At 37.4% G+C, this 21,288-nt stretch overlaps 1 protein-coding gene and 1 long non-coding RNA gene across 3 annotated transcripts in view; one reads left to right on the top strand and one right to left on the bottom strand.

Annotated features, from left to right (window-relative positions):
- LOC309634636 overlaps nucleotides 1-21,288 on the top strand; it is a 162,828-nt gene that overhangs the window by 38,424 nt on the left and 103,116 nt on the right. The window contains exon 2 of the long non-coding RNA XR_014248268.1: nucleotides 1-21,288. This exon is cut by the window's left edge and continues 28,100 nt beyond it. This is a non-coding gene — a long non-coding RNA (uncharacterized lncRNA).
- HS3ST5 (heparan sulfate-glucosamine 3-sulfotransferase 5) overlaps nucleotides 1-21,288 on the bottom strand; it is a 276,665-nt gene that overhangs the window by 249,397 nt on the left and 5,980 nt on the right. The window lies entirely within an intron of this gene.

Here is a 21,288-nt window from a genome sequence, read left to right as displayed (position 1 = left end):
GATGGAATCACTTGAAACTCTCACATGTTTCTGATGGGAATGCAACCATGCTGGAAAACCATTTGGCAGTCTTAAAAGGTTAAACATACACTGACCATGGGATCTGGACATTCCAGTCCTATGTATTTATTTACCCATGAAATATAAAAACATGTCCACAAAAAGACTTGTAGAAGAATGTTCATAATATCTTTATTCACAATAATCCTAAACTGGAAACAACCCAAGTGGCCAACAACAGATGAATGGATAAACAACTGTGGTATATCCATACAATGGAATATTACTCAGCAATAAATAGAAATGAACTACTGATACAGCAACCTGGATGATTTTTTTTAATTATGTAGAGCAAACACAAATTGTACAATTTCACTTATGTGAAGTTTTAGGACAGGCAACACTAATCAACAGTGATAAATATCAAATCAATAGTTTACTATGTAGAAAGTGACAAGGATTACCTAAAGGTACATGGGGGAACTTCCTAGGGAGATGGAAAAAATATTCAATATCCTCATTGTGGTAGTGGTTAAATGGGTACAAAGATTTGTCAGATCTCACTAGATGTACACTTAAAAATGAATGCATCTTATTTTATGTAAATTAGGTATCAATCAAGCAATTTAAAATAGATGCTTGGCTATGGGGATTCGAAATAAGAAAATTCGTTAGGATAGTGGTTCACAACCTTTACCTTGCATCAGAATCACCTGGAAGCTTCTTACAATATTTTGTTAGGTTTTACCCTAAGTTTCTGATTCAGCATGTCAGAGGTGATGCCCCAGGAATATGCATGTCTAACAAGTTCTCAGGTGATGCTGATGTTGCTAGCCCAGAGAGCACAGTTTGAGAACGACTGCCTTTAGAGGTAGACATAACTGATTCCTAAGTTGAGACATTAGATAGGTCAGTTTCAGCAAGCTACCCTTGTCACAGTAAGATACAGAGCAATTTTACAAGTTTAAGTCCATACATATGCCTTTCAATTTAATGGGAATAACATATAGTATTTTGAGTAATTTCCTGGAAAAATAAAGTGAGCTTTCTTTTTGCTTTCATGGGTCCAAGGAGTCCCTGGAAATTCACAGAGAGAGTTGGCAAATCCTCTGAAATTCAGTAGAAATTTTTGTGTGCATGCTCTTTTTTTTTCCCTAGAGAAAGGGCCAAATTTTCAGCAAATTTTCAAGTGAATATAGTCAAAAGAGATTAAGAAGCACTAAAGTAATTCTATGAATATCCTTTCCATTTTTAATTTTAATATACATGTGTTTTCTTCAAAGATAAACAGTAGGAGAACATGAACGCTTACATATTCATTTTTTTAATTTATGCTGAGCACTCGGAAGTTTTAGATTTAAGACTTGGCATAGATATTATGTAGGTCACTGACTGTGAAGAGAAATGAATAAAAGTTCGACACTGAAGCTTCTGAGCATTGTAAGACTTTCTAGAAATGTAATTTTTTTCTAGTAAGATTAAAATTAAGAGAGTATTAATTTTATGTTATTATACCTCTACCTTTCCCCACTATTTCTGGTTCCAATGTAATTAAAACAACAAATATTAATGTAAAATTAATAACTATACTATGTGACTTGGGCAACATATGAACAATAGAGCATTTGTGGCATAAAAGCTTTTTTATTTGTGCATATAAATTCTCATGTATAGAATATGCAAGCACGGTTAGATTTCCTACCTATTTTACCATTATGCATAAGCATTTTAATGGAAATGCCACACATAATATTAGAATATAGCACATCTCTCTATTCATCGTCCACTACAACTCCCTTTATTCCTTACAAATATGAAAGAGGTATATTTTCAGTCTTATGCTTTATCTGATCTGTATCCTAGACATATATTTAGGGGGTCGTTTTAGTTTCTTAACAAGGTACCAGAAACCTTGTTTCATTCAATTATTTTCATAAAATAGAAAAAAATTGCAAATAGAGCTTAGCCGTCAACAGATTTAGTAAACATATTTAGTATTAGTATTTCAGAATAAACATGTCAAAAGGCTTCTACAAATATGTGATCCACTGACTGTTTTGTGACTTAGAGGTACACAGAAAACAATTTGATTGTAAAATATTATGACCACTGCTAATTCTTTCATGCCCTGCTTTATGAAAAGTTCTGACTTATTTTTCTGCATGCTTTTTAACAGGTTATAGACTTAGATATGTTCATGGTCTAGATAATATATAGACACTAAACTCTTTAGGAGATTAAAAAAAACAAATTTTCTCTTAACTAAACTTTGTTTTCTCCCCCATTTTTAAATCTTTGCATAAAATCACCTTGCAGAATAATATTCTTTTCTCCCTCTTCTTGTCTGAGCTGTTGCTAACAGCTTTTAATTTGGGAAGTCTATCTCTGAGTTTTCTGTGCCTCACTGATTTCAGCTCAATTGTTTCTCTAGCCAGCAGAGCATTTCATTTCTTCTGAAGGTCACCGCAGGCTGCCAAGGTTTTGAAAACATACCATCTTTTCATTCATGCTGCAATCTAACCCTGCAGTGCCATTAAGAGAAATGGAAGCAGGCATGTGACTTTTTCTATCAACAATTATTGAATTTACTGTTATATAAAGTGAACTAGGCCATCAGTGAACAAGGATCTTCCATAACGCCGCCTTTTTTCAAGGCAATAGAAATTATTTTTTGTATTTTAGTAGTTTGCTTGTGTACATATAATTATTTGTATAAATTATACCATAATGTCATCTGCTTTTGGAAGTAACTCTTCCAACCATATCACTACCAGTTGCAATAAACCAATGATTCAGGAAGCAGCCCCATTCTAAGGACACTCATAAAATGAGCACACATTGGCCATCTGTTGGAGGAGGGATGGCATTAAATGTGATGTGGGCCTGGAACACATCCAGTATTGTTTATTCTGTCACATATCAGATGAGCACTGAAATCAAATTGATGATTTTTTAATTCCAAGGGGACAAGAAATGGAGAGCAGATGAGGGAGATGATTCCAGATACATCCAAAAGTATTCAAGTGACAACTTGATTCAAAAAGAAAAAAAAAAACTAATAAAACAAATGATCTCAGAGGAAGAGTAATCCACATTATACACACCAAATATTTATATTATTGGGCTAACAGAAATTTTCCATAAATATTACTTGTATTCTGTAGTTAAGGCTGCTAGAAAAAATAAAGTTTCCTAGATGAGCAAGTTCATTGAATTATCAGCACTAGTTTTTATTTCTAAGATTTTAAAGGTAAGAAAATTTTTTCTATATTTTAGGTAAGATAAAAATGTTTTAGATTATCGTATATGCTTAGATTAGCCTATAAGAAAGAGATGATACTGTGAATCATGAGTTGCTATTCTTTTTGTTTTTGTTTTTTTTCATTTTTTTTTTTAGTTCTAGGGCAATGAAATTATTACATAGCAGTTACACTATGTTAGCTAGTTTGGGAAATAAAATGAGATTTTCCTTATAAAAGCAAATTATTTTAGGTGTTTTAATGGGAAACTCACTGAAGTTTGATTCAGAGATCTGACTTAACATCTTAGATTTTCCAATTATTAGTGAAGTGACTTTGTGCAAGTAATTTCCCAACTCTAGGTTTCTTTAAGATGTAAAAATGTCAAATGGGGAATTTATGTCCAATATCTCTGTAAAAGCTATGGTATCATGAGAATGTAAATAATTTTATTTTCCTTTTTGTAAACTCTATAGGTCAGTCTTGGGGGAAAATGCCCTTAGGATCTCTTACGTTCTCATGTAGAAGTGCCCCCTTCTTCCTCAAGTCAATTTTTCTTCCTGCATTACTCACAAGGGCAATCTTCAACAGACATGGAGTACACAGAAGCATATAGTCTCAGTTACTGAGCTTCCTTAAGACTGAAAGTGCTAACAGAAATACAAAGGAATTCTGTAACAGTCTTAAAATCTCAATAAGAAAAATATTCTTTCTTTAGGTTGTGGGCAATATCTATGGATATGAGATTTGAATTGTATATTACAATGTTTTTGATTATTCAGGTTTAATGGGAAAGACATTTCATGCATCCATCTGTTCATTTAACAAATACTCATTGAGTACCTATAGTGGTAGACTGGGCATCTACAATACCTAGTTGGGAACAAAAGTGACATGGTGCCTGTTCTAAGAGAGCTTGTTTTAATTGGGGGCTGATACCAACACAGGTAAAATATTCCCGAGTTGTCCTAAGGACTATGAAGGAACCTCAGAGTAACGATGGTGTCTGTGGGTGGGCTGGAACGTGGGCGGAAGTCATGGGGAAAAGTGGTTGACTAGATAGAGCGGCTAGTGACCTGAGTTCCATATCATCAAAACATATGAAAACGCGTACACACCAACAAGATTCAGAAAATCGGATGTCCTCATTAACATCACTGTTAATGCACATACTCAAATAAGAATACTTTATTAGATAAAGTGAACTTTTCTCCACTTGAAAGTCTGAACTATGAGCTCTTACACATATAACTGGCAAGAGTTAAGCCCACTGCCGTGCAAGCAGATGCCACCCAAGCCCCCCCACACCCTGACCTGCCAAGGCTCATTAATCTCCACCGTTTAACACCTTACCATTCATGGCTCCCCATCCTGGGGAGTGAATTACATGCTGTCCGCTTCGTGGCTTGTCCATAATATAAGGTGACCAATTAGGAAAACTGCAAGGTCTACACTAGCCAAAAGCATAGTGTATATTTTTTTCAAAAACTCTTAGCAATGCTTTAACTCAACTTCAATCTCTTCCTCAGTGATTTCAAAATCCATGTGGATTATTTTTATAATTTATCTAACTACTCATCACTGGATTGGTCAAATTTTTATTTTTTCTCCCTCTCTCACCTATTCCCGGGATCTCTCAGAGTCTTTAAACAGACTTAAAAAAAATAACTATCTGATAATAAACTAACTATCCTGGACAAAATTATAACAGTAAAATACAAGTCATAGATTCTGCCCACCACTCTGCACACATTATTTCCTGTTTCTATACCCAAATCCATTCTCTTGAGTTGCTTTCCCTGTAGCTCTGTATAGCTAACTGAATCCTATCCCATCTCCCTCCTGTAGATTACACCCTAAGCTTAGAGCATTCAGCATCTTGGTTACAAACAAGAGCTCTGGTGTCAGCAGCTCTGGGTTCAAATGCCCACTTAACCTTTTACTACTTGTGGGACCTTGGGCAAGTAATGAACCACTTGGGGAAACAGAAGCACTTACCTCATCAAGTTGTTATGGGGAATTAACTATTATGTAAATCACTCAGTACCATGCTTAGACCCAGCAAATGCTCAGTACCTATTAGCTCTTTATAACTTCATAATCTTTTACCAAGAATGGCTAAAACACCGCTTTTATCAGCTCCTATCAGCCCAAGGAGAAACAAGATTTAGGTATTCCCTATCATCTTGGCAAGTTTTTGTTCTGCTTTGCTATAATTGTTTGCAAAAAAAACCCTAAACCAAAAACCATCCATAGTATGTATTTTAAATATGCATCTAATTTTATGTTTATGCAGCTTCTTTTAAATGTGATATTTGTATGTCTCTGAAGATGTTATATACTCCAAGCTCACAGAGAAACTGAGAACTCAATCTGTTTAATTTTCTTAAACTTAATATATTTCTTTTGTATTATTTAATTTGCATGCACCATTATGCAACACTTGTGATTTATATCAATTCGTGTCCTTTGGGTTCAAAAATGTTACTGCTGGGAGTGATGCCACAGAAAAATATAGCTTAAGAGAATGATCTGTACCTTCAAGTTTTCTCTAAATTTGATTCATATGTAGTATAGCCTCTGGTCACCAGCTGTCACTGCTATTTCCAAGTCTATCCATAGTTGTGACCATGTTGATGTTCTGTGAAGGCCACTTCAAAAGACTTAGTTAAAAAACAACATCATCTTATCATTTTTTATTCAATTTTTTTCTTTTTTTGGTACCCTGAATATAAATATCATGTGGGAAAGCTTACTGTTATTTTTCTGGAGAGTGCACATCTTGCTTTTATATTTAAAAATATGTTAAAAATCATCTCATATTTTTATTTTAAGTTCTATTTCATTCTTTCTTTTTGTCGACTAGTATTCCACTGTATAGGTGTATCTTAATTTATTTCATCAATTCTTTTTTTTATAAATTTATTTATTTTTTATTTATTTATTTTTGGCTGCGTTGGGTCTTTGTTGCTACACGTGGGCTTTCTCTAGTTGCAGTGAGTGGGGGCTACTCTGCATTGCAGTGCGCGTGCTTCTCATTGCGGTGGCTTCTCTTGTTGTGGAGCACAGGCTATAGGCGCACGGGCTTCCGTAGTTGTGGCTCGCGGGCTCAGTAATTGTGGCTCGCGGGCTCTAGAGTGCAGGCTCAGTAGTTGTGGCGCATGGGCTTAGTTGCTCCACAGCATGTGGGATCTTCCCGGACCAGGGCTTGAACCCATGTCCCCTGCAGTGATAGGCGGATTCTTAACCACTGCGCCACCAGGGAAGTCCCTATTTCATCAGTTCTTGTTGATGGACGTACAAGTTTTTCCATCTTTTGCTACTATGAACAATATTGCAATAAACATACTTCAGTTCCTTTGTATATTTGTGTAAGTATGTCTGTAAGTCCTGATTCTTATTTTTTGTCAATGGCTCCACCATTATCCCAATCGGAATCTCTCTCTCTCACCCTTCTTCATAATAATATATATATATATAATATATGCCACATCAAGTTTAATCAGTTCTTTATTACATCCAATCTTTACTAGAGAGGTAGTGGTAAAAATAATAATAGAACTTGTTCTTGAGTACACATAAGACAGTCCCTAGAAAATCTTATAAAAATTGGTGGTGATGGGATGGTACTTTGTAGAAGACTACATTGTTCTTGGGATTTTACATGTATTATCTTTAATTCTCACAATTAGGTTTTATTATGCCCATTTTTCAGATAAGGAGATTGAGGCTCAGGTCAAATTAGAAATTTGACCAAAGCTATAAAGTAAGTACTGAGGCCATACTATGTACCTGGATTCTCTGATTCCAAAACCCATATTCTGCCCTGAAATCTACAATGTCTCTTTAATGTGTGACATCAGACGTAATGCTGACTCATTATATCTTCTGAATCCTTCTGAATCTACTCAGTGCCCACTACCATATCATTAGTTCAGGTAAACAGCCTCCTATGAAGTTTTCTTGTCTTCTGTTATTCCCCTCAAATTTCTCCTGCTCGCCACTCTCTGATAACCTCACTCCAGTACTAGTTCAATTACATCATAAGTTACTCTTTCAATCTAGTATTCATACTTTCTCACCATCTGGACCCATTTGCAGTTCCCACACTGATATCTCCACTGTTCTGGTAGCAATCTCAAGGTGTAGGGACTCTCTAAGTAGGTATATGTGAAATGAGGAAGGAGGCAAGGGAAGTGTTGATTGGGTAAAGTTCCCAGCTCCTTATCTTCACCTTAAACAGAGCATCTTTATTTTTGTCTGCTTTATGTATGGGGGAGGGCATATAATATTTTATTTGAAAAAAACGTAACATTCCAAAAACAAAATAGGAAACCATGAATATTGGAGAAATACCAGCCCCATAGGACAGGAGGGTTTTCCTCTCTTGTTCACTGCAGTATTCCAGCACTTAGAATGGTGTCTAGAAAACACTCAATAAATATTTGTTGAAAGAATAAATAGATGAATGGATTTAATTAATTTTGGTTTCCATGATGTTCTAAACTGAAACTTAGGGCAAATTAGCCAACTGCTTGCTATAAGCCTCTTCTTTTTTTTTTTTTTTTTCCTCCTGTGGAACTCACCACTCCCACTCAGGAGCATTGTGGAGATTAAAAATGTAAAGTACATAGCACTTATTTTTTTTTCTTTAACATCTTTATTGGAGTATAATTGCTTTACAATGGTGTGTTATAGTTTCTGCTTTATAACAAAGTGAATCAGTTATACATATACATATGTCCGCATAGCTCTTCCCTCATAGCACTTATTGTTATTGTGCTATAACTGAAACATTCTAACCTTTGGGTTTATTGCTCTCTCTATATCGAAAATTATTTGTTGTTTCATAATTCTTCTTCCACTTGGAATTTCTTGTTCTCTTTTCCTTTAAAATTTGTCTTCATCAGAGCCACTAATGGCTTTTCCCAGAGTCTTTCTCAATTAACTCAGAGTCTGACTATTTGTCTGATTGTTTGGCATTTGTCTGTTTCTCATGGTAATGGGAAGTGGAGAAAAATAAGGCTAGTCCGGTATTTTTTGGTCACTTAATAATTTAATAATGTGGTGACTTGATAGAAGCCTTTCAGATTAATTATTAAAATCAACTTAGAACAAACAGAAAAGCCACTTTTTTCTTACAGTTACTATGGAATTTACTTTTCTCTATGCCATTTAGATTAGTGTAATATAATTTTTTTCATTTATACAGTGCTTGGTAGTATACAGACTTTTCCCTGAAAGTATGTTCAATTCTTGTTAATAGTATTAACTACAAGTAATAGAATTGTTAGCCATTTCAAAATTCCTGTCACCAAAGTCAGAGGAGGAAAGCTCTCTATGCCTGCAAATGTTATTTCCCATGCAACGGAAAAATAAATGTGGTTTTAAAGGAGCAACATAATGTGTCTTTGGGAATGTATATATATTTTCAATTTGTTTTATCTTAACCCTGAAAACGAATAAATCTATACTCGTCAACTACCTTCAAAGCAACTTAACCTTAATTTTAAGACCATACTAAAAATATGGTCTGCACAACCTTCCCTAATCAAGTTTGAAAGAGACAGATGGGGCTGCTTTTTCCTTGCACTGTGTTTATAGTTACAATCTACATTTGCTCACATAACACATTAAAAAAAAAAAAACCAGCTGCAGAACTGACATCAGAGAAAGTGGTTCCAAATTCTACATATATACTCTAAATTCAAAAAGGCAACAGTGCAGTATACAAATTCCCTTTTGATAATGACTAAAATCCATTTTAGCAAAAGTAAGAGACGTGAAGAAACACTACTTGTGAAAGGACAAGAATTCTGGAGGTCATTTCTGTTGAAGCTGCTAAGGTAGCCCTTGAGAAAATTCCTTGCAGCGTAGTTCCCTTCTTGCTATCTATACTTTCCAGTCTCTCTGAAGGTTTCTCTGACTTTTGCCCACTAAAGAGACTAGACATACCACAGTTTCGAGATATGGTGAGTATATGTAATGTCATAGACAGTATTAAACTTCCAAATACTTGCTACTCCTCCCTGGGAGAAAACTGTATTTTCTTGGCCTCACTGATGTCAGACTTGGCCATAGGAACTGATTCGATTAATAAAATAAATACAAGTGACTTGTGTCACTTCCAGAGGGAAGTCTTGACAGCTAGCATGTCTTCCACAGTGATGTCTCCTCCCTATGCCACAAGATCAGCAATGTTCCCCACAGACGCTGCTCGCACAGAGCAGGTCACCTTGTGGCAGAGTCCTCCAACTTGCAGTGCACATGTGGTGGGAGGGAGAAATGAGCCTTTGAGTTGCGAAACCATTGAAATGGGGTCTTTTGTTACCTCAGCTCAACCTAGCCCATTCCTAACATACTTGATAAAAAGTCATACACTGGAATGAAGGGAAGCTCTTTTACCTAGAAGCCACAAGGAAAAAATAATACTAAAGCAGGACTGTTATTGGGATTAGAGAAAGATAACATATGTAAACTACCTGGCACAAATGTGATGATATGTAAAATTATTAAGGCATTCAAGGACTCGTGTTCGGATGACTATTAAGTGTGTGCAGGGGGATACAGGTAAAATTATTAATCTGTTGGTGAGTATCAATAGTACAGGAATACTTAAATTTTATGCTCAGAAAAACCTACAGTGGGTAACATGACTGGTGACAGGAGTCATGAATTTATGGAATCAGAAAGACAGGAGTTCAGTTCCCACCTCTACTTCTTCCTAACTTTTCGGCTTTGAGCAATTTAACTTCAGCTGCAATTCCTCATCTATAAAAGTTGAAGAGAACCTACCTCATTGGGTTCACATTTACACACTGTTATATTCAAAATCGATAAGCAACAAGGACCTATTGTAAAAAATTTTTTTAAAAAGTAAATATGTGCGATGATAGATGTGTTAGTTAACTTGCGGGGGGCGGGAAATCCTTTCACAATGTATATGTACATCAAAACATCACCTTGTGTACTGTAACTATCTTATAATTTTATTGGTCAATTATACCTCAATAAAGCTGGAAAAAAAGAAGAAAATAACAGTGCATGTTAAGGCTCTAATATAGCATGTGGTATTCAATGGCAACTCAGTCAATGCAAATCTTATTATTTCTATATATTTAGTTTACACTTTCCTTCTCAATGAATGGAAAGCTAAAGTATACAAAGTTATCCAGGGTATAAAGCTATGCTGGCCTGGGGTGGGTTAAGGAGTACAGCTTTCAGTACTTTTGATCTTAATTTTGGGACAGAAGATATTTTCAAAAGTTCTCAAAAGAAAAACACAGTTTTAACTTTAGGGCCAAAGAAATCTAGAAGGCTACTTTGAAGGAACGCTCGTGTCACGAGGTGAGGGTTAACAAAGACATCCTGAGGAGACTCCAGCAGGAGCGCTGGAGGATGGGAATTGACTTCTTTGTGTTTGGTCTTAGCTCCTGAGAGTTTGAGATTCAAGAGGAGGAATAAAAAGGAAGGAGTCTGCATGAGATAAACATAACCTAACAGAAGAGGTACTGTGCACTGCTATAGCCATTATTGCACATAAAACGTAAATGCTTGAAAAGGCTTACCCATTCTCATTCCCTTTTAGACAACAGGGCTGCCATGTCTCATGGGCATCCGAAAAATTGGAAAGTTTCTAAGATTCTGGATCATGTGAAGAGAGTTAACACCTGTGTTGCCTTGAATATCTTTTCTGAAAACTCTCATTTCTAACTTGGCCCTGGAGGGACAAGTAGTTTCTGACATGGGCAGGTTTATGGTTTCAGCTCATCACTTTTATTCATCATGTACACATGGCTTTTGACATTCAATCACTGTACAATGGAACAAAATCCGTGGACCTAAGACGTTCTGATGCAACATTAGTTAGATGGCTCTGACTCCAAGTTTTAAAAAATGAACACCCTTCCCCCCAAATTGTTTAATCATTATGTAGGCTAGGATTTATTCTCCTGAGTTTTTTGCAGATATTTGCCATTAAAATAAATTCCCTTAAAAAAAAAACAAACAGGGTATTTCATGGTAAACTACATCTTTGTGCACTTTAAATGTCACTTGTCAGTTACTGACTTGTTTTTATGTCTTCTGCATTCTCCAGCCAGGATGCACAAAGTCTGTCAATAGCCTCTTCATACAGTGATGTTCTGAAAGAAGACTTTCAGCCAACATAGTCAAGTGCATTCAGATGGACCAGGAATGGGACTGCCGACTTGAGCAAACCCCCATTATAGCCTCCTTTCAGTCTGTGGGATCACCACTCTTATGCTTTCTAGTGATTCCAATTGCTGACATTATGTCTCATCCAACTTAAAGGACATTATAACATAGGACAGCTTTAGTCATATGGCTAGTCAGTGAAGTACTGTCAAACTAGGAAATGATAGTTATACATGCAGAAGATGTCTACACTGGGTTCCAGGCCAATAATCTGGAGAAAGAAACATTTAAACAAAGATTTAAAAAAACTCTTTGGATTGCCTTATAGTAGGAAATGAACCTTGAATGCATCAGCCTAATCTCCCACTCTCTGAATAAACAGACTGCTAGGTTTAGTATCTGCAGATGATTTATGCTTCCTCTGTAGTAGGAGATTTGGCTTTGGGCAGAGACCCAAGTGGTTTCTACAGGTCAACTTGATGGGGTTAGTTATCTAGGCATAATTGATCAAGGGTTAAAATAAGAACCTATTTAAACCACGAAGTAGCCTAGGCTTCATAGCAAAGCCTGCTCCAGTTTAAAAATGTGTATTATAGACAAATGGTGATAAAAATTAGGTAAATGGTTCAAAAATATAGTGGGATAGAAACATGATCAAAATGTTGTTCCTTCGTTGAGGTGGGCTGAATTGGAGGATAGTTTCATTAAGCATTTGTAGAGAAGGAAGGCATATTCTAGATATAGCTGTTGTGTATGTGAAACACACATAGAGATGGACAGAGGCGTCTCGAGGAGTTTTGCTGCATCCCAAGACTCAAATTTCTTATATACTATTTTTGGCTGTCAAAGTAGTGCTTCTTTGACTCAGTGTTAAGGCATGTTTCAAGACAAAAAGAAAACAAAACAAAACAAAAAGAAAAAAAAAACAAACAAACCCACTCAGCTTTATGCAGGTATATGTGGCCTCTGTAAGCTTTGTTCAAATTATTTTCCATTTAGAGCTTCTAGACTGAGTTCAAAGTTTACCTCCTCCTGGAAATACTTTCTTACTCCTTTCCCTCCCAGCCTCTTCTCTGTTCCTCTACTCTTCTTCTTTAATACCTCATATAACTATGATTTTATTCAACAAGTATTTATTGAGCACTTACTATGTGCCAGGTATTTTAGCATACTTAGGGTATATTGGTAGATAAAAATTCTTGTTTTCAGTGGATTTTACATTCTAGTTGGTGGGAGGGGAGAAGTGAAAATAAATGGATCCTTATTTTATTGTAAAGTTATAATTTACTTTTTCACCTGACTCTTTGAAGCCAGAGGACTGTGTTTCGTTCGTCTCCGTAGTACACAGTAGGCCTTCAACAAGTATTTGCCTAATGACTGAAAATGGAATTCTGAGTAATGACAATATTAAGAGTCAAAGACATTTTCAAAAGAGAATATTTGGGCCTTTATTACTCAGTACTGATTTATGAACTAGCACAGTAATTAGAGCAGTTGCTGGCAGAGTTTCCAATTTTATAGATCTAATTTTGGAAAGTTTTATAGTTGAAACATTGAGTTGTCAAACATACCCAATTTCAATGATCACAATACTTTTTAGTCAATGTCCCTGAATCCTATAAACTGTTTTTGGTGAAGAATCTTCTGTTCTTGGTTGGTTTCTAAAGCACAAAATAAAAATTAACCTCTATTTTTAATAGGACTTAAATACCAATATAGTATAAGACTCAGTAGGGCTTTAAATTTAGGGTTTTAGTGAAGCTTTGTACTTTAATATTCAAAATTACTCTTAAATGGTCTTAGATATTTATATTTAGTATCCATACAAATGCTGCTCCTTAGAATTTCCTTTTTGTAAAATCTCCCTGAAATACAGGTAAGCTCCTGATTTTTTTTTTTTCTTCTAAGTACCCTTGTTAGAATGATCAGTATTTGAGAATGAAGATGGTACACTGCCTAGTGGGGGGTTGTGAACTCAGTTGGTGGTCATATTGTCCTTGTGAATAATGATAAGTATCAAACTAGTGGGTTGGCCACATCCTTTGTGGAATCTCCACTGTTTACCTTGCTCAGGCTGTCCTGGGAAGCCCCCTTGTTCTTTAGCTTATGTCCACTAGAGGGTGAGTGGGAAAGAGGAAAAAAAAAAACCAAAAGACGTTTAGCAAGTCTGCTAAACAGTTTGATGATGGAAATTTTTCGGAGGATCAATTTAGGATTTCTTTATTCATATTCATCTTGCCTCTTATTACCATGGATACATAAGTTGATTTTTATGGATACAGCATTTATAAGTGGCAAGTTAAAAGATGGTAGTATATTATACTGAGTCTATTTTTACAACTTGAAAAATAAATGCCGTCCAGATAACTTAAAGCAGCATCGTGAAAACACACTAGGCTTTCTCAGTGAAAACAGCTTCCAGACATGCAACATCATATTTTTTTGCTTCAGATTTTAGACCTCCAGTAAATATTTTTGAATTGGGTTCCGTGAGTGTGAGAAAATATATTAGGTTCTTGGACTAACATTCTACTGATAATGCTGCAATAAGCTGATCTGTTTAAATATCTCGAGTCATACACTTAAGTAATGAAAATAGCAAATGTCACGTAAGTCAAGGACTGCTAGTTTGAGCGTTCTTCGCAGCCCTTCTTAAAGTTAGCGGCAGCTACCTATGCCCTGCGGTTTGATGATGTTAGGAAGGTGGTACATGTTGCTCAAACTATTGACCATCTATTTTGATGTTTGGAATCCCACCATTATATGTTCACGCTTAGTAGAAATTACCAGATGAGGGCAAGACAGGGCAGGGGAGGGGGAGTAACAGGGGCAGTGGGAGACAGGACAAGCTTATATTATAAGAAGGAATGGATGGAAAGTGCAGTTAACTTTAAAATTTAGAATGTATATAAAATCCTAAATTTGATTGCATATACTTTTCAAGTACTCTACAAGTCACAGTTGTATATAGGGTAAAGCACAAAAAAAGAAAGAGGGAAGGAAGGAAGGAAGAAAAGAAGGAAGGAAGGAAGAAAAGAAGGAAGGAAGGAAGAAAAAGAAGGGAGGAAGGAAGAAAAGAAGGAAGGAAGGAAGGAAGGGAGGAAGGAAGGAAGGAAAGGGGAAGAGTCAGAGTGTCAATATAATCAGAAATTACTAATTTACATGGTTAATTGTGTTTCTGTCTTTGGCACCCAAACACCTCCACCACCCCTGACCCCCACTCCCCCCAAACGTACACACAGACTCAGACACAAAAAAAATGACACACAGTTCCAGACCAGGGACCAATGTTTGGCACTGGACTATTTCTTATTCCTTATACAATCTGCCTGTTTAAAACAACAACAACAACAACAAAAAAACACTTTTATAGTTAATGTTTTTCTTTCTTTTTGTAACCATAGACACTCCCACGTAGCATAAGCTCAATTCCAGCCAAACTCTGTGTGTGTTTTTAAATAAAGAAAACGGGTCTTCTAGTTCTGTGTTAGCAAAGTCACCTCTTTTACTGCCACTGCTAATGCTAAACATGTAATAATACTTTATTGTCATGAGCAGGAATCTGCTTTGCTAATTAAATGCAGCTGTCAGTAATTACTACTTGTCAGTGTAATCTATTTTAGGGAGCTCTACTTTAAATGATAAAAGATGGGCCTGATATTGAGAGGGTGGAATAGGCAAGGTGACTGCTTACTTCCTCAGATCAGAAACTCACTCTTTTATGATGAATGAGTAACTTTATTGTGAGTAACTTTATCTTAACTAGGTTATCCTGTATTTCTCTGGTGCATGAGTGACGAAGTTTGCAATTACATAGTTTTTCTTTTTTTTAATATCTGAAATCTAAATGTCACCACCTTTGTCACACCAACAAGTACTATGACTTTCACAGAGTTAAAAATGTGTCATGATGGTAATCTATAAGAAAAGCGTCAATGGTGAAGTCACTGTAACCTCCACTATCAAATATTGAGCTCAGTATAAATGTACCTGCTAATTCTCACAAACTGGATTAGACACAGAGGAGGATCACTGTGAAAGGTGGGCAGGGGGAGGGGGGCTAGTAACTGTTTCTTGTAAGCATTTTTCACTGCTATTCAACCAGGTTTTCTCTGGGGAAATGTTTAAACTTTAGGTTAGGTCTTTGAAATCTGCGAATGAAAAAAAAAATGCATGGTGTTGGCTTGTAATATTAATTTATCTTAACTGATTCTGAAATGAACCTCAAACTCTTTAAAGCTCTACATCTGCAGGACTAAAAGTAATGTCAGGACAAGGGTAATGGCAGCCTGATTTGCTCCATGGGATAGGTGCTGGGGCTGCCACAGATGCTGGCATTGTGTCCAGGGTCTAAGGGGAGCAGACCTTTGGCCCTCACCTCCCCTTACTTCCCCTGACATTTAAAATGAATGTGGTGGCAGTGGGGCAGGGAAGCTGCAGTCTCAAGGACAGAAGTGATGGAGTGGTGGAAGTATCAATGGAGAAAAATAAGCACAGCAGGGAGTATGAGAGAGGCTTGGCGCACAGGTGGCTTTACCCCACACAGCCTGAAAGACTTATCACACCCCTCACAGCACCCTGACTGCTTCATCCTTCTTCTCCCACCATCTGTTTTATATCCAACACTCAATAGTCCTCGTGTTGCTGGATAATTAATTGTCTTGTTATAGGCCCCAACAAATTTGGCAGCTACTCTTCTGAATACAGCACATTATTTAAATAGAATTAATAATTCGGTTGTTCATCCCAGGTGGAAAAAAAAAAAAAGCTTTCCAGATGGAAAAATAATGAAAAAAAGCAGAGCAACCTAAGTGTATTTTTGAAATACAGTAGGCAAAAGACTCTAACTTGTATTCTTTTTCCCAGTACTCCTTCTTTGGGTAAGAGATGAAAGGTCTGAGGGGAATGGTATAAATTCTCCCTTTTCATGGCATAAATGTTAACCTCTTTTACTGAGAAAATGTGAGTTATTCCAGATAGTTCTAAAAAACCAAAATGTTAAAAATTCCGAGTGACCAGCATCTCAGTCAAAGAGAGGATACATTGAATGGCCACTGAGCTCCTTAAAAAGTATTCAAAGGAAAAAACCGAGAAGACAAATATATGGATAGTGGTGGAACCTCTGAGAGTTTCTGACTTTTATGGGTTCCTACAACCATAATTTCACTGCATCTTGAATAGCCTGTCATGTGCCAAACTCAGTCTTTTGAATCAGCTAAATGATATTCCTGGATTATAGTAGGTGTTCAATGAATTAGCGGCCGAATGTAGGAGTGATGATTTTGAACTACTGTCATGATATTGTTTCTTGCTGCTCACACCAGCTGGTTGAAGCTGGCAGGTGACACTCAGTGGCAAGTGTTTAGACAGCAGGGACAGAGGTATACTTCCCACTTGTGGACTGGTGGTGATAGGGGTGGGGAGAACATAGACCTTGTTTTCTCATATGAGCATTGAGAGGGCAACACACTCACAAAGATCTCCAGTTCCTTTCTCTGCACTACACCCCCTCCTGCATCAGGGTCCCTTTTGCCGACTTGGGTTTTAAGACCCACTTAGCTCTCTTCTCCAACAACAAAAAATGTCCTTCTCCTCGAGCCGACTTTAAGTAACAAAGGCATCCTGGCACAAAGACTATAGTATGTACAACTACCAGCATGTCTTTCCCAGCCCTGTGCTGGGTGAGGGATGAAGGTGCAGGCCCAGGCACTGGTGGGGGTTAGGACGAGTATGTGTATATGTACTTTGGGGGTTCATTAACAAATAAACCAACAATTCAATAAACTACATATAATAGAGGACCAGAAAGCTAACCCATCCTGGCTTGGAGCGGGGTGAATAGGCTACAAAGAAGGAGAAGAGTAAGAAAACAAAAAGAAGTGAGGAAGACAAGAAGTTAGACAAGCAGAGAATCCGCTTGCAGAGGGGCCGGCATGTACAATGGCTTGAAAGTGTGAAAGAGCACGCTCTATTCTTTGCTTGGAATCACCCAATTGAAGGGACCTCAGGTTGAGTGACAGGAGATGAGTCCCAGGCTGGGCCACTGAAACAGTAAGGACTTTGAAAGTTGAGCTAGCTTGAACTTTACCCTGAAGGCAAAGGATGCTACAGGTTATTAAGCTGGGGAATTACATGATCAGGTTTGCATTCAGAAAAAATTTCAGAAGCATGGAAGAGGATGGAGACCTGAAGCTAATAAGGAAGCCAGTAATTCAGGTGAGAAGTTCTGATGGCCTAAACTAAAGCAGGAGCATTGGGGCTGGTAGTAGGTAGATGTTCAAAGGGAAACACTGTCATGTCTTGGTGACAAACTAGAGGAAGAGAAGGAAAAATACAAGATGATCCCCAGTTACCTGTGTTCCTACTCTGATCTTTTAACTATTTTTCCTGGTTTCTCACTTTTCTTGGGTATCTGGACAGTTGATGCTACCAATACAGGAGAGCAAAATAACAGCAAGTATTTGAGAAGAGGTAACATTAAGAAAGTAATGGTGTGCGGGACTTCCTTGGTGGCGCAGCGGTAAAGAATTCGCCGGCTGATGCAGGCGACACGGGTTCGATCCCTGGTCGGGCAAGATCCCACATGCCGTGGAGCAACTAAGCCCGTGCGCCACAAATACTGAGCCTGCGCACCACAACTACCGAAAGCTGTGCGCTTGGAGCCCGTGCTCTGCAACAAGGGAAGCCACCGCAATGAGAAGCCCGTGAACCGCAATGAAGAGTAGGCCCTGCTCGCTGCAGCTAGAGAAAGCCCGTGCGCTTGCAGCAATGAAGACCCAATGCAGCCAAAAATAAATAAATAAAATAAATAAATTTATTTAAAAAAAAGAAATGGTGTATGAAAATTCTTAAACTTTTTTTTGCTTGTTTGTTTTTAACATCTTTATTGGAGTATAATTGCTTTACAATGTTGTGTTAGTTTCTGCTGAACCTAGGACAGGAATAAAGATGCAGACGTAGAGAATGCACTTGAGGACACGGGAAAGGGGAAGGGGAAGCTGGGACGAAGTGAGAGAGTAGAAAATTCTTAAACTCTTGATCTTATTGTTCAGGTAAGTACAGAGTTGGGTGTCCCTTATTTAAAGGATGCTAGTATTTGTAGAATTCGGAAACTCCAAAACTAAACGCTGCCTAGTAACCTTTGACTGTCTAGTCATCCATTTCAGAGTAAACGGTGTATAAAAATAAGTACTTGATTAAGAAAACATAATTCTGTCTGCAGAAAATCAAGAAATAATAATTATAGCTAATACTTATTAAAATTGTATGGTGTGCCAGATACTGCTACCAGGACAGTAGGCAATAACGTTCTTCATTTTACAGAGTCAGATATCAGGGTTAAGTGCTCACTGCACATCTAGGCTAGATTTGGGAACAGAGGAATATAACCATAACCTGAATAAAAATGAAATGAAAATAAGTACCGCCCCAGCTACCAATCCATCTGCCAGCCCTTCACCCGCTCGCACCCCCTTATCTGCCCTGTTTTCTGCCTCCACCTCCCTCCTTGTGTCTTTCCAGCCTGGATCCCTCACCTCTCTGCTTTCCAGGTTCTGAGATGCCTGAAGGAAGAAGCTCCGAGTCTCCCCGCCTTATACCATGTGCCAAGTACCATGGAGAAAAAGGTGACAAGGACACAATCCGGCACAATCCCTGCTCTTGAGAGGTACTCAGGCAGGTGGCCCATGGAACAGTCCTCGGGCCTTTTCCAGCTATTCTTAGGAGGAAGGAACCCTTCAGACCCCCAGGAACGCTGGAGCTCCCCATAGTAAGACTTTCTGCTTATGCACACTGTGTCCGTGAGATGAAGAGCCCCTTCCCAGTGCCCTTTGGTCCTATACTATTTCATTCAGCTCAGAAAAAGTGAGGCAGTTAGGAAGTTCAGGTCACAGGCGGCTGGCTCACCAGATGAAGAAATTCCACTAGCATAGACTGGTAATTCCCTACCACTGCATACAGAGCATAAACGCAACTATTTAGCAGGATCTTGGCAACCAATTTAAATCGATTGAAAAACAGATCCAACCATTTACTAAAAATTAATATGGTCTCATTCTTTGCTTTTGTGGCCGTTGTACATACACAGGAAAATAGTGTGATAGGACAAAGCCAGGAAAGTAAACTTTATTGAAGATAAACCCCTCTTTTGTTGCAGGGAGGACACAGGGAAATAGGAAGGCGTGGGTTTCAAGGCCCAGAAATACAGGGAGGTGCTTGGGGGCTAATTGCTACTCAGAAGTCTGTTGGTGTGGGTAAGTGTGGGCTCTGGGCCAGATGACATGGGTTTGTATCATGGCTCCACCCCTCTAGCTAGAGGACATCTCTGGGCCTCAGTTTCCTCATCTGTGAAATGGAAATACTAATGACACATACCCTATTGAATGCACTGTGGGAAAGAAATGTGTTAAGACCTGTACAAAGCTTGGTACATTAGTAAATGTTAATTAAATGTTAGCTATTATCATTTATTATTTTTACAAAGATAAAGAGGTAAATAGGTATATCCATTAGGACAAAATAACATGGAGGAACATAGTTTTAAGCTTTATAAGTTTGTAAAGTGAGGATAGCCAGGTGGCTACCGGAATTAAATGCATTACAGAAAAATAATCTAAGAATAAAATTAAACTTTTAAATCAAGTTACTCAAATTTAATCATCAGAGTTAGGAAATAGCTTTTTAAACCATGAACTCTATATGGTATAGAAGTATAAAAGGAAAGAAATTTCTGTGCATCCTAATACTTCAACTCATGTGGTATAAGAAGATAAATATAAATAGGTCAATGCTTTTAGCAAACCTTTTGTTCTTCCCCATTAACTGTATTTGTATAAGAGGATACATCTTTCAAAGAATTATGTAAACATACATAGCTGGGCCTTGCAAGAAAAAACTGTGCAGTAGCTGTCCCAAAACCCTCCTCTCAATTTCTGTGCTTGACGCAGGCCTTTAAATCCAGTAACATTTTAATCACACTTAACTCTGAAACACATATTTCTTCTCTTCAGACCCTTCTCTCAACAGTAAGACAGTCCAGAAGACCTATGCTTTGTAATGGAGAACAACCAATTCAAGATACACACATACATATAGACAGATTGATAAATAGATATAGAGAGAATAATGTACCCATTATGTTTAACCATTGCTGATGATATTACAGTGATGTTAAAGATGATAACAGCGATATCAATTACTACTTGCTGAATCTTCACTATGCATGACACTCTATGCTAGGCATTTTACATATATTATCAAACCTAGATATAGGGAAATCTAGAACTGCTATTTCCATAACCATATTACAGATAAGATTACTAAGAATTAGACAAGTTCAGTAATCTGTCCAAGATCCCACAGCTAACAAGCCATGTAGCAGGGATTCTAATTCAGCCAGCTCTGTCTGACTCCAGTACTTATACTATAATAAATACCTTATTTATATTGAGGTGCATTCAGAATTATTGTGATTTTTTTTTATTGACTTGACTTACTTAGGCTATGGCAAACAGCATTACAACGACATTTTAATATGTTCCTAAATAGTTCCCCAAACTATACTCAAATAGTAAAGTTGTTAACATTTATGATAGAAGAGTTGTGCTACCCCGTTAGCAGTGTAAAGATTCTGTTACTTAATGTTAATTATGTCTTATATGCCTTTTTTTTTTTAACATCTTTATTGGAGTATAATTGCTTTACAATGGTGTGTTAGTTTCTGCTTTATAACAGTGAATCAGCTATACATATACATATATCCCCATATCTCCTCCCTCTTGTGTCTCCCTCCCTCCCACCCTCCCTACCCCACCCCTCTAGGTGGTCACAAAGCATGGAGCTGATCTCCCTGTGCTAAGCGGCTGCTTCCCACTAGCTATCTATTTTACATTTG

Source organism: Balaenoptera borealis (genome assembly GCF_965194805.1).
Source record: "Balaenoptera borealis genome assembly, chromosome: 9".
NCBI lineage: Eukaryota > Metazoa > Chordata > Mammalia > Artiodactyla > Balaenopteridae > Balaenoptera > Balaenoptera borealis.
Note: the sequence above shows the minus strand (reverse complement) of the source record. Positions and strands in the feature narration are given on the sequence as shown.